This window comes from Lepidochelys kempii, chromosome 1 (assembly GCF_965140285.1).
Source record: "Lepidochelys kempii isolate rLepKem1 chromosome 1, rLepKem1.hap1, whole genome shotgun sequence".
Taxonomy (NCBI): Eukaryota; Metazoa; Chordata; order Testudines; family Cheloniidae; genus Lepidochelys; species Lepidochelys kempii.
Window position 1 is genome coordinate 135,673,627 of NC_136380.1, and position 14,734 is coordinate 135,688,360.

The 14,734-nt window shown below is 44.9% G+C and overlaps 1 long non-coding RNA gene across 1 annotated transcript in view; it reads right to left on the reverse strand.

Annotated features, from left to right (window-relative positions):
- Positions 1–12,076: 12,076 nt before the first annotated feature.
- LOC140915413 (uncharacterized) overlaps positions 12,077–14,734 on the reverse strand; it is a 111,521-nt gene continuing 108,863 nt past the window's right edge. Inside the window, exon 3 of the long non-coding RNA XR_012160155.2 lies at positions 12,077–12,872. This is a non-coding gene — a long non-coding RNA (uncharacterized LOC140915413). The remainder of the gene's footprint in view (positions 12,873–14,734) is intronic.

Consider the following 14,734-nt stretch of genomic DNA (forward strand, 5'->3'; position numbering starts at 1 on the left):
GTGCTATGCTTAGAAACCCCAGATCATCTTGCTTTTTGTTCTACAGCAATAACACGTGGGAATCCCTCAGGCGATAGATACACTGTAAATATAAAGCAGGCATATTATGTTGCATAAAGGGCGTTCTATGGGGAAATATAACAGTAATATTTGAGACCTAAAAACAAAAGGAGGGCGGGAGGCTGGCTGTGTGTGGGCTGCCAACGGAACCAGCTATTAAGCAACATTGCACACCAAAAATAGAAAATGCACTTCTTGTCTTGTCCTCATCATTTCCTGCCTCAATGCTTGTTAAACCTTGCTTTGCAAAGGCTTCTCAAAACAAGATCTGTAGTAGAGCACTCATCTGAAAAACCAGAGACCCAAGTCTAATTTGCCCATTGATTCATGATAATAAGAAGTCATAATAGCACTTATATAGCACTTTTCATCCAGGAATCTCAAATTACTTTTACTAGTTGTATTACCCCCATTTTTACAGATGGAGAAATTGATATCCAGCTCAGTCAAAAAGAAAAGGAGGACTTGTGGCACCTTAGAGACGAACAAATTTATTTGAGCATAAACTTTCGTGAGCTACAGCTCACAAAAGCTTATGCTCAAATAAATTTGTTCGTCTCTAAGGTGCCACAAGTCCTCCTTTTCTTTTTGCGAATGCAGGCTAACACGGCTGCTACTCTGAAACAGCTCAGTCAAGTGATTCCCACAAGATCACGCAGCAAACCAGTGGCAGACCTAAGAGCAGAAGCCAGGGCTTCTGGCTGTTAGTTTAGTAATCTAGCCACTAACCTGTGCTACCACCTCATTAGTGCATACTTACTGATGTCTAAACACTGTTGTGTATTTATGAAGTTATCTGATTTTTTGTGTGTCAAATTTGGGAGCTGGGGGCATAAGGTTCTGAATTTGGGACAGGAGAGTATTGAACCCATATGAGAGGCTTAAAGAAGGCACGTCTGAATCCTCTCTTGTCTTTTCTGGGCTCATCAATAGAAACACCCTTGGAAACCAAAATGAATTTTTTGTTTTAATGTACGGTTTCCCTAACCCCACAAGATAACAATTTCTGATATGAAGGAGTGGTGGCAGAGCAGCGGCTAATCCTAAATTAGTGATTTTCTCTCTCCACTGGTTCTTTCTTTCTTTCTTTCTTTCTTTCTTTCTTTCTTTCTTTCTTTCTTTCTTTCTTTCTTTCTTTCTTTCTTTCTTTCTTTCTTTCTTTCTCTCTCTTACTAAGGTATGTTGCAGGCAGCAAAACATCTCAGTGGAAGCAAACCTGGTAGATCTGGCCTTTTGAAGAGATGACAGAAACATACAAAAATATGTTTTTTTGCTAGTGCAGTTTCAGAAAAAATTGAGACACTGAAGGGTTTGTTTTTTTTAAATCTCTATATTGCAGATGGCTGGGATGTTTTTAAAACAATTGCAACCAATTCATATACTGTCTGCAAAGTTGTGAATTTGCAAAACTGAAGACACTGGGTCTAACTTGAGTCTCAAACATTTTTTCCTGACTGTTCCACCCCCTTTATCACCACCATTCTCAGCTCAGTAATAGCTGCACACCTGACACATTATATCAGTTACACTAAGGGTTGTTTTTTTTCCCCCTCTCCTGCTGGTAATAGCTCACCTTACCTGATCACTCTTGTTACACTGTGTATGGTAACAGCTATTGTTTCATGTTCTCTGTGTATATAAATCTCCCCACTGTATTTTCCACTGCATGCATCTGATGAAGTGAGCTGTAGCTCACAAAAGCTTATGCTCAAATAAATTTGTTTGTCTCTAAGGTACCACAAGTTCCCCTTCTCTTTTTACTAGGCTTCTACTAAGCTAGCTCAGTGGTGAGAATGCATCTGAAAGTACCTGCTGTTTACATAGCAAAAAATATAATCCATGGTCTGCTCTTTTCTTACATATATTATACTCCACATTAAAGAGAGTGATTATCTTTTGTAAGCGCTCTATCAAGCATAGGTCTTTTTTCCTTAAAACTCTTTTTCACTTTTGCTTTCCTAATTGGAAAGCTGCTTTTTCATTGAAATGACTCAATGGAAACAGTTATTTAAACATACGAGACTGAAAAAAAAAGTTCCTGAAGCAGAGTGTGTATGAATTTTAAGTATTTTGTTTTCTGGTTGTCACATGAGACTGCCACAAAATCACTCCTTTCCAGTGTTTCAGGCCCAAATGTGTATTTGAAAGCCCATAATTCCTTTAGCAGTAATGCTCTTGGATGCTCTGCATATGAGGAAGCAAAGTTCATAATAAAATGTGTGACTATAATTATCTCCATAATGTCATTGTTGGCTAAGAGAAGCTTGGGGGGGTAGAGTGACAAAAAGGAATTAGCTGCCACTTTAGGCACCTAAATCCCAGAATAGACCTCATGGGATTCACAAGACTCCTGCTCAACTGCTGCTTAATCCCGCAGGTGCCTAAACTCACTTGACATCTAAGTTTTTGCAGTAAAGTTCCCTCTGGTGAGATGGGATTTGAACAAGGGTCTGTTACTTCTCAAGGGCATGCCCTAACCTCTGGGGTATAGAATATTTTGGTGCAAGGGAGTCTCATTCTCGCCTACTGAAGCTGTTCCACTATGAAATAATGAAAGAGTCACTGGGCCGGAGCAAGAACAAGAAAGAGAGCACAAGTTGAAGAATGACTCTGTAGCCTGTGGTTAGAGCATTCATCTGGGAGTCGAGCGAGCCAGGCTTCAGTCCCCTTGCACCAATAACGCTTTCATTAGTCACTCACTGCGGAACATCTTCAGCAGGAGAGGCTGAGAGAGCCCTCCATGAGCATCTGGCATAGCCCCAGTGGTTTGGGCACTCACGTGAGATGTGGCAGAGCCTTCAAGCCCTTTCTCCCCTTGAGCAGAGCTGGTATTTGAACTGGGAGAGAGAGGAGAGTCTCCTACATCCCAGGTGAATACTCCAACCATGGGGCTAAAAGTTGCAAGGACAGTCCTCCTCTCCCCTCTCGTCTTGCTAACAGTATAGGTGCCTACTACCAAGAGAGGAGTCAAAGCTGAGAATCTCAAGCAGGGTAGATGGCACCAGTATTTGCATTAACACGGACAGGGGCACTGTGCAGAAGTGATATATGCAGTGTTATGTAGGCTTTTGATTGTTATCTATGCCTTCCTGTAACTGGCATGGAAACCCACAGGTATGGCAATTTTCAGAGTAACAGCCGTGTTAGTCTGTATCCGCAAAAAGAACAGGAGGACTTGTGGCACCTTGGAGACTAACCAATTTATTTGAGCATGAGCTTTCGTGAGCTATAGCTCACTTCATCGGATGCATCCGATGAAGTGAGCTGTAGCTCACGGAAGCTCATGCTCAAATAAATTGGTTAGTCTCTAAGGTGCCACAAGTCCTCCTGTTCTTTTTGCAGGTATGGCTATGCCATCCAGGCAGACAGGCCTCTATATATAACGATGAGCCAAATTCTATAGCTTTCCTAAGCTTTGTGCTGGCAACAGTCTACTTGCAATCAGTCATTCCACACACCCACCCGCTCAAGCCAGGTATGCTGGGGAGGAATAGCTTCTCTCAGGGCTGGGGCCTGCCACCACTGGGAGTGAGAAACTATACCAGCTGCAACCAAAGCTATTCTTCTAGGTAGGGTGGGGAGGAGGAGAGGCGAAAACAGTGGCTTAGGTGGGGGCCCCCTCCAGGACCTCCGAGCCAGACACCTGTGGGCGGAAGCCTCCACCCAGTCACACAAGGTTTCCAATAGTCTCCTATGCCAGTCATGCAGGCTGACTGAAGAACTCCCAGGGGCAGAGCTAACCATCCTTGGTATTGAATCAGCAGTTAGAGCTCCTGCAAGAGCAGGCAGAGGCAGTTTGGCCCAAACTATCCCTAGCCCACAGGAACTGAGACACCGGTGTGGGGAATGTGTCCTAGCTAGGGCCTGTCAGTCACTGGCCCATGACATTCCTGAACACCTGCAGCAGACCTCTTGACAGGGGCCCTTCTCCCTCAGACAGAAAAGGAAACAGGCAAAGCTCCTCTCCTGGATGAATGACTTTGCCAGCTTTTTGTTGTGGGAGAGGAGGAATGGTCACAAAATGGCATGTGTACAGTTGCCATGTGGAATAAGATTAGAAGGTGTTAGGAGGGTGGCTGAGGCAGGAACATTGGACCCTGGAAGGGAATTTTAGCTAGTTGGGACCACACACCCTCAATTTTTGTAAATATTGTGGAATAAGACGTGCATAACAAGTAAGTAACCTTGTGACCTTATTTTTGTAATCCTCATCAGCTCATCCCCCTATTTCGCCAGCCATGGCTTGTAAAATGTCTTGTTAGGTAATACCATGCAAGCAAAGGAGTAAGAGGAGAGGCATGGGTTAGATTGCATGCTCTTTAGGGGGACCTGGGGTGGGGAGGAAATGTGTCAGTCTCTAAGGCAACTGACACACTGTAGTTGCTACAAATAAATAAATATGTCAAAGACACTGAGTAAAGCCTCAACTTCTGCTTTAAAGGAGATGTTCGAGCATGGAAAAAAGCCTGCACAAAAGTTAATGATGCAGGCTGCATTAATTTTTTCCCATTGCTTTGCCTTGGGACTGGTGTGTATGTCATGGTGGTGGTAAGACACTGTACTTCCCTCTAGTCCAGGGGTGGGCAAACTATGGCCTGGGGGCCTCATCCAGCCCTCCAGACATTTTAACCCGGCCCTCGAGCTCCCGCCAGCGAGAGAGAACTGGGGCTTGCCCTGCTTGGCTCCTGGAAGCTGCGGCATGTCCTCCCTCTGGCTCTATATGTAGAGGCAGCTAGGGGGCTTCACACACTGCCCCCCCCCAAGCGCTGCCCCTGCAGCTTTCATGGGCCAGGAACTGCGGCCAATTAGAGCTGCAGGGGCTGCCTGGCTGCACTGCCGCATAGGAACTGGAGGGGGACATTCTGCTTCTTTTGGGAGGTGCTTGAGGTAAGCACCGTGTGGAGCCTGCACCCCCCTGACCCCTTCCAGCGCCCCAACCCCCTGTTCCAGCCCTGATCTCCCTCCCACAGAACCCCTCCATCCCAGCCCGGAGCAACCTCCTGCACCCTCAACCCCAGCCCCACCCCAGAGCCCACCCCCCTCCACCCAGAGCCCTCACCCCCTCATACGCCAACCTCCTACCTCATGATGGAGCCCCATCCTGCACCCCAACCCCCCAATTTCACGAGCATTCATGGCCCGCCACACAATTTCCATATTCAGATGTGGCCTTTGGGCCAAAAAGTTTGCCCACTCCTGCTCTAGTTCCATCCCCAGCCATGGAACACTGCAGAAGGCTAATGGGGGCAGTGATGGCCCAGGCCACAGAAGTACCTGACCAGGGAGGGATAGCTCAGTGATTTGAGCATTGGCCTGCTAAACCCAGGGTTGTGAGTTCAATCCTTCAGGGGGCCATTTACGGATCCGGGCCAAAAATTGGGGATTGGTCCTGCTTTGAACAGAGGATTGGACTAGATGACCACCTGAGGTCCTTTCCAACCCTGATATTCTATGATCTGCCCCTGTAGAGGTTACCCTCCACACAGGAAATATGAGGGGACAATCAGGTGCATTGTTGTTAATTTCAGATCAACATATACAGACACTTTTGTTGTTGCTTTCAGTACCCCAAAGACCAAATAGTGTGGAAATAATATTTCTTATGTGTTGCAGGGACCACAGCTGGCAGCAGATAACCAATACATATCACACCATTCTTGTTTTAATCTTTACAAAGAAATATATTCATTTTCTTCTATGTGGAAATTTCATGATTTTAGTAAACAATCCTACTAGAATGACACAAATTCCTTAATGCAAACACTGAGCTGCAAGAAAAGTGTGATTCAACAAGGGTAACATTTTCAAAAGCACCGAAGGGACTTAATAAGCAAAGTTCTTTTTCAAAAGTGACTTAGGAAACTAAGGGTATGTCTACACTACGAAATTAGGTCGAATTTATAGAAGTCGGTTTTGTAGAAAACGCTTTTATACAGTCGATTGTGTGTCCCCACACAAATGCTCTAAGTGCATGTAGTCGGCGGAGCGTGTCCACAGTACCGAGGCAACCGTCGACTTCCAGAGCGTTGCACTGTGGGTAGCTATCCCACAGTTCCCTCAGTCTCCACCACCCATTTGAATTCTGGGTAGAAATCCCACTGCCTAATGGGGCTAAAACATTGTCGCGGGTGGTACTGGGTACATATCGTCAGGCCCCCTTCCCTCCCTCCCTCCTTCTGCGAAAGCAAGGGCAGACAATCGTTTTGCGCCTTTTTTCTTGAGTTACCTGTGCAGACGCCATACCACCGCAAGCATGGAGCCCTCTCAGCTAACCATCACCGTATGTCTCCTGGGTGCTGGCAGACGTGGTACTGCATTGCTACACAGCAGCAGTTTATTGCCTTTTGGCAGCAGACAGTGCAGTATGACTGGTAGCCGTTGTCGACGTAGTCCTGGGTGCTCTTTTAACCAACCTCGATGAGGTCAGGGGCGCCTGGGCAAACATGGGAGTGACTCAGCCAGGTCATTTCCCTTTTAAGTTTTGTCTCATGGCGATTGAGTCCTACCGGCAGTGCACTGTCTTTTAATCAGCAGCTAGCAGAAGACGATGGCCAGCAGTCATACTGCATCGTCTTCTGCCGAGCACCCAGGAGATGATGATGGCTAGCGGTCGTACTGCACAGTCTGCTGTCAGCAAGATGTATAAAGATAGATGAAGTGGCTCAAAACAAGAAATAGACCAGATTTGTTTTGTATTCATTTTCTCCTCCCTCCCTCCATGAAAGCAACGGCCTGCTAAACCCAGTTTTTAGTTCTATCCTTGAGGGGGGCCATTCAGTTTCTCACAAAGCCTCCCCCTTTGTTGATTTCAATTCCCTGTAAGCCAACCCTGTAAGCCATGTCATCAGTCGCCCCTCCCTCCATCAGGGCAACGGCAGACAATCGTTCCGCGCCTTTTTTCTGTGCAGATGCCATACCACGGCAAGCATGGAGCCCGCTCAGCTCACTTTGGCAATTAGGAGCACATTAAACACCACACGCATTATCCAGCAGTATATGCAGCACCAGAACCTGGCAAAGCGATACCGGGAATGGGCTCCTCTGAGTGTCCCCTAAAGAAAAGCACTCTATTTCAACCAGGTGACCATGAATTATATCTCACTCTCCTGAGGATAACACAGAGAGATAAAGAACGGATGTTGTTTGAACGCCAGCAAACATACACTGCAATGCTTTGTTCTACAATGATTCCCGACTACGTGCTACTGGCCTGCAATGGTAAAGTGTCCTATCATGGTGGATGGAATAAGGCTGCCCTCCCCAGCAAAGGCTTTGGGAGTACTTCCAGGAGAGCCGCAAATGCCAGAGCAAATTAATCATTAAACATGCTTGCTTTTAAACCATGTACAGTATTTTAAAAGGTACACTCACCAGAGGTCCCTTCTCCACCTGGCGGGTCCGGGAGGCAGCCTTGGGTGGGTTCGGGGGGTACTGGCTCCAGGTCCAGGGTGAGAAACAGTTCCTGGCTGTCGGGAAAACTGGTTTCTCCGCTTGCTTGCTGTGAGCTATCTACAACCTCATCATCATCATCTTCCTCATCCCCAAAACCTGCTTCCATGTTGCCTCCATCTCCATTGAAGGAGTCAAACAACATGGCTGGGGCAGTGGTGTCTGAACCCCCTAAAATGGCATGCAGCTCATCATAGAAGCGGCATGTTTTGGGCTCTGACCCAGAGTGGCCATTCGCCTCTCTGGTTTTCTGGTAGGCTTGCCTCAGCTCCTTAAGTTTCACGTGGCACTGCTAAGGGTCCCTGTTATGGCCTCTGTCCTTCATGCCCTGGGAGATTTTGACAAATATTTTGGCATTTCAAAAACTGGAACGGAGTTCTGATAGCACGGATTCCTCTCTCCATACAGCGATCAGATCCCGTACCTCCCGTTCAGTCCATGCTGGAGCTCTTTTGCAATTCTGGGACTCCATCATGGTCACCTCTGCTGATGAGCTCTGCATGGTCACCTGCAGCTTGCCACGCTGACCAAACAGGAAATTGAAATTCAAAAGTTCGCAGGCCTTTTCTTGTCTACCTGGCCAGTGCATCTGAGTTGAGAGTGCTGTCCAGAGCGGTCACAATGAAGCACTCTGGGATAGCTCACGGAGGCCAATACCATCTAATTGTGTCCACAGTACCCCAAATTCGACCCAGCAAGGCCGATTTCAGTGCTAATCCCCTTGTCCGGGGTGGAGTAAGGAAATCAATTTTAAGAGCCCTTTAAGTCGAAAAAAAGGGCTTCGTCGTGTGGATGGGTGCAGGGTTAAATCGATATAATGCTGCTAAATTCGACCTCAACTCCTAGTGTAGTCCAGGGCTATGTCTCATTGAAAGTCAATGGGACTTAGACACCTAAGTCACTGAGGCACTTTGAATGTGTTACACTGTTACCCCAAATTGTTCTCTACTTATACAATAAACAAAAGAATTATTTCTTGTACACAGAACAATGCTTGAACTCATCACAAGAACTTTTAAAACAGAAGAGCGAAAAAAATAGTCAATAAATGTTATTTTTATAACAATATTAAAAAGAGTGACATGCTAGATAGCTTTTTTAAAAATAAGACCTTTAAAAACATACTAAAGGTATTTAAATGGTTCAAAAGAGACACGAAATGTAAGATTACCTAACAAAAATGTGAGAGCAAAGAAATATAGTCATTTCTTGGACTACAATGGTTGCACAAACTAGTTTTTGTTCCTTTAAGTTCCCTACGTTATTTCTGATATTAGTAATTTGACAAATGAATAATTTTATTAATGACTATTGAAAATGAAATCTATAACTTTTGTTATACATTTCATATGCATGTATTTTAAATAATTCAACATATTTTGGGATTCTGTGTTTAAATTATCATTATATAATGAATTTTATGTCAAGAGAACTACTGCAAAATTCAACAAAGTGTTTCCAATAGCAACAGATATGTAACAATTCAAATGGATATTAATTGGCTTTATCTCTTCCCAGATTAGAGACAGCAAAATCAAATATTACACAAAAGTATCTATAATTAAAGTATGTACTGATTGAATTTGAAAACTCCTTGAAAAAATATGGACTGCAAAATGTGCAACAAAATTAACAATATGTGCAAAACGCAAACAAATGTGTGAAACTTCACATAAATGGCTGTCATCTTTGATGCACAAAATTGATGACTGTATCCTTTGCTGATAATATTTTAATAAATATTATTTAATAAAATAAATGTTATTAACAACACTTTACATAGTCACAGCATTCTACAGTCATTAATTATTTACACTGGGAACACATTCAATTACTACACTGTTACTATGATCTACAGTGATTGTAGTGAAAAGAAGAGCTGAAAAATGGAGAACAGTAAATTCAACCATGCACTTGGCAAATATATGAAATAATGTTGTATACAATCTAGTCTGGAATGGATAATTGACACTTGATATTACATGAAAAGGAGTACTTGTGGCACCTTAGAGACTAACAAATTGACAACTGCTGGAAATTGCCCACCTTGATTATCACTACAAAAGGTTCTCTTCCCACCCCCCACCCCCCGGCTCTCCTGCTGGTAATAGCTCACCTTACCTGATCACTGTCGTTACAGTATGTATGGTAATACCCATTGTTTCATGTTCTCTGTGTATATAAATCTCCCAACTGTATTTTCCACTGCATGCATCCGATGAAGTGAGCTGTAGCTCATGAAGACTTATGCTCAAGTAAGTTTGTTAGTCTCTAAGGTGCCACAAGTCCTCCTTTTCTTTTTGTGGATACAGACTAACACGGCTGCTACTCTGAAACCTGTCATTGTTGCGTTTGTGGGGGCAACTTCACAGAAGCAGTTGGACAGTGTTTCCTGCCAATTGTAGACCAGATATCTACCATAAAGAGAGCTAATACATTGAGACTCACAAAGGTACATTAATATATTGTATATAAGGGGTGTGTGGTTGGTACATGTTAATATGACATATATAAAGATCTGTGGATTCAATCCAAGCACTCTCTCTCTCGTGCAAAAGATTTTAAATATCCTACGTACAATGTTTTAGGCCTGTTAATCTTTTGGCAGTTCATACTTTCCTCCTCTGGCATAAAACCCTATGAGCAGGGCAATACCAGTCAGGCAGAGGAGCAATAGAAACCATTCATAGATTTTAGTGCCAGAAGGGATCAGTGTGATCATCTAACCTAATCTGACTTCCTCCATAACACAGGCCACTGAATTTCACCCAGTAATTCCTGCATAAAGTCCATAGCTTCTGGTGCTTTGACTTCAAATGAAACAACCACTTAAATCTTCACTTCCTTACTAAATAATTAATTTTAATGCCTCTCTCTTTTAGTATATCTTTTAGAAAGACATCCAAACTCAATTTAAAGAGAATTCACCACATCCCTATGTAGGTTGTTCCAACGTTTAAAGTCTTTTGCACGAGAGAGAGCGTCCTAACCTTCACTTTAATAAAATACATAGCTTGAGCTTCGTAAGGCTCTCTGACCGTAACGCAGAATTTCCAGACCTCAAATAAGTGCATCAGTGCAGCAACTGAGTCTATGTGCCAGATTCCACACTCCTTACTACTCCTGACTTCAGCGATGGCCATACTACAGCTTCAGTCAATATGTTATGCTGCTCAGGGGTGTGAATTAGGCACTGCTTTTATGTATTAAGCTTTGGTTGCCAATCAGGGAACAGAAACAATGCCATATTAGGAGACTAGTTAAGTTAACTCAAATACCAAATCATCATAATCATAAAGAATCCATAGGTTGAAATCAGTTTGCTTAAACTATTTGGCAAACAATTATGAATAACGTCTACATTTATAGAAGACAACAGAAAAGGGAACTACATTTCCCAACTATATTATTTATCCTAAATTGTTGTCTTGCTCTACCGAAGAGTTTGGTTAACAGGTCTGGTAGAATTTTTCATTACAGTGCCCAGCATTGTACACAATTTCCATTAAGAATGTCTTCCTATCTGCCTTTAGGGTGTCTAGCACAATGGGTCCTGAGTGGGGCCTCCGGGAACCACCGCGATACAAATAATAAACAATGCTTGGGAGCTGGTCCAGTGCAGCTTTGCAAAAACACCTGGCGATGAGAGCTTCCAATCGGACTGGACACCTTCGGATAAACTGAGCTGCTATGGAGGCAGATTTCAGAGTAACAGCCGTGTTAGTCTGTATTCGCAAAAAGAAAAGGAGTACTTGTGGCACCTTAGAGACTAACCAATTTATTTGAGCATAAGCTTTCGTGAGCTACAGCTCACTTCATCGGATGCATACTGTGGAAACTGCAGAAGACATTATATACACAGAGACCATGAAACAATACCTCCTCCCATCCCACTCTCCTGCTGGTAATAGCTTATCTAAAGTGATCACTCTCCTTACAATGTGTATGATAATCAAGTTGGGCCATTTCCAGCACAAATCCAGGTTTTCTCACCCTCCGCCGCCCTCCCCCCCCAACTCACTCTCCTGCTGGTAATAGCCCATCCAAAGTGACCACTCTCTTTACAATGTGTATGATAATCAAGGTGGGCCATTTCCAGCACAAATCCAGGTTTTCTCACCCCGCACACCCCCCCCCCCCAAACCACACATACAAACTCACTCTCCTGCTGGTAATAGCTTATCCAAAGTGACCACTCTCCTTACAATGTGCATGAAAATCAAGGTGGGCCATTTCCAGCACAAATCCAGGTTTTCTCACCCCCCCCCACACACAAACTCACTCTCCTGCTGGTGATAGCTCATCCAAAGTGACCACTCTCCTTACAGTGTGTATGATAATCAAGGTGGGCCATTTCCAGCATAAATCCAAGTTTAACCAGAACGTCTGGGGGTGGGGGGTAGGAAAAAACAAGGGGAAATAGGCTACCTTGCATAATGACTTAGCCACTCCCAGTCTCTATTTAAGCCTAAATTAATAGTATCCAATTTGCAAATGAATTCTAATTCAGCAGTTTCTCGCTGGAGTCTGGATTTGAAGTTTTTTTGTTGTAAGATAGCGACCTTCATGTCTGTAATTGCGTGACCAGAGAGATTGAAGTGTTCTCCGACTGGTTTATGAATGTTATAATTCTTGACATCTGATTTGTGTCCATTTTTTCTTTTATGTAGATACTGTCCAGTTTGACCAATGTACATGGCAGAGGGGCATTTCTGGCACATGATGACATATATCACATTGGTGGATGTGCAGGTGAACGAGCCTCTGATAGTGTGGCTGATGTTATTAGGCCCTGTGATGGTGTCCCCTGAATAGATATGTGGGCACAGTTGGCAACGGGCTTTGTTGCAAGGATAGGTTCCTGGGTTAGTAGTTCTGTTGTGTGGTATGTGGTTGTTGGTGAGTATTTGCTTCAGGTTGCGGGGCTGTCTGTAGGCAAGGACTGGCCTGTCTCCCAAGATTTGTGAGAGTGTTGGGTCATCCTTCAGGATAGGTTGTAGATCCTTGATGATGCGTTGGAGAGGTTTTAGTTGGGGGCTGAAGGTGATGGCTAGTGGCGTTCTGTTATTTTCTTTGTTAGGCCTGTCCTGTAGTAGGTGACTTCTGGGAACTCTTCTGGCTCTGTCAATCTGTTTCTTCACTTCCGCAGGTGGGTATTGTAGTTGTAAGAATGCGTGATAGAGATCTTGTAGGTGTTTGTCTCTGTCTGAGGGGTTGGAGCAAATAGCGTCTTGTTTAAAAGGGAGTACATTACCTCACAGTCGAATGACTCTTGGCCAGATCATGCCGATGGGCCTTGGACATAGCCATATCTGTCTCCCTTGGCTAGAGGAAGGATTGCCATAACGTTGCCATAACATTGCCTACAGATAAGTAGAGAAGACAAATTAAGTAATGCATAGAATGTTGGCACCCACAAAGAATCTTTTCCAGCAAAAAACAGAACAAAACCCACAGATCATGCTATGACCAACATTTAGCTTTGACTTCAAATGAAACAACCACTTAAATCTTCACTTCCTTACCAAATAATTAATTTTAATGCCGCTCTCTTTTACTTCCAGGTCATTCTCTCTCCTTTGTTGTTAGTTTCAATGTGTTATTCTCATTTTACATCTAATGTTGTTTTGTCTTTTCTACGATTGCTCTTTAGTCATACTCTTTCGCTTTCATAAGTTCCTGATAACGAATAGCATTTTCTAAATATGGTTAACTGCTACCCTGAAGGATCCCAAAGTGCTTTAAAGAATTTTACAAGTACGGTAGCTATTCTATCTTAGCAAGATTACACAACAGTGTCACAGGAGAGGAATGAACAAAAACTTCTAGTAAAACTAAACGATGAATTTATGTAAGCAGAATGTAATTATCAAAACTGGAATTCAGCCAGGCCACAGGAATATACCCCTTGTCTTGTAGAATAATTCCATGTGATGTTTAATTGACCATAACTGGTCTGAGCCTTTATTTTCCCCCCTCACCATGTAGACATGTAGTTCATACTTAGGGTGACCATATTTCCCTATGCTGAATACGGGACACCTGGTAAAATTACTCGTATTCAAGCGATCAATCAGAACTATGCAATACAAACATTCATATTAACATCAAGTTGACTAAGTCCCTGTTAAAAAGAAATACTGGGTAGTTGGATTCTTTTTATTCACCTTCTTCTCTTTAAGGCTTTAGGGTTCACATGGGGATGGGTGACACACCCCTATTTCTCTCCACCCCCGCACATGCACACAGGGAGAAGTGACACACACACACTTCCGTATACCTCTTTCACACAGCGGGGGGGGGGGGGGTGAGGGGGGTAACCAACCTCCCCTCCCCTCCCTGCCCAGTGCTCTCCACGCTCCATGCCTGGCTGGGCTCCTGGGACAGACCCACCTTTCCTAGTACCTGGCACCACGTCTTCCTGAGGCAACACGTGGGGGCAAGGGCACCCAGGGTCACTCCTTCCCCAACCCAGATTTCTGCCAGGGTTCACACCAGAATGTGGCCAGCAGCAGCCTTTTGGCACTGTGCGGGAGGGAAGGGATGACCTGGCCCATGTCTTTGCAGAGTTTCTCTCTTTCCCCTGACCCCCCAACCCCTGCCAGTGTGGCTGGAAGCAGCTTGTCCCTTACTGCCTACACAGTGTTGAAAGGTAGCTAACACCTCCAGGCTGCTGCTGGCCATCAACATAAGCCAGCCACCTCTGGCTACAGCATGGGCAGGAAGGGGTTAAGCCCTAAGGATGCATTGTGTACCAGGGCCCAGGGAACCTGAGTGCAGAGGCTTCAGCAAACCCCACCAGAGAGGTGGCTCAGCAGGGAGGAGAGTATCTAGGGGATGGAGCAGCCCCACGCTCCCTGGGGCAGGACCCAGGGCGGGGTGGGGGAGTGGGTTTGTTAAGCCCCGGGGAGTGTTATGGAGCCTGCAGGTTCAGGGCGGGAACACGCTGGAAATCGCTCCCCCCCCCACCACTCCAGAGCTTAGCTGAGGGGTGGAGAGGCTTCCCCATGCCAGCACTGTGTGGGGCTTTGGCATATGCAGAGCTCAGCTCTTCCTGGCCAGCGCCCCAGGCCAGAGGGTGTTGGGCTTTCCCAGGGTGCTGGGCCAGCCAGAGGCAGTGGGGGAAGGCAGGAGCCTGATGGCCAGGGTGTTGGTGAGCTGAGCGCTCCGACCAGGGGCTGGTTCTTCGCACAGCGCTGGGAGCGGCACGCCCTGCCGGGGAGGA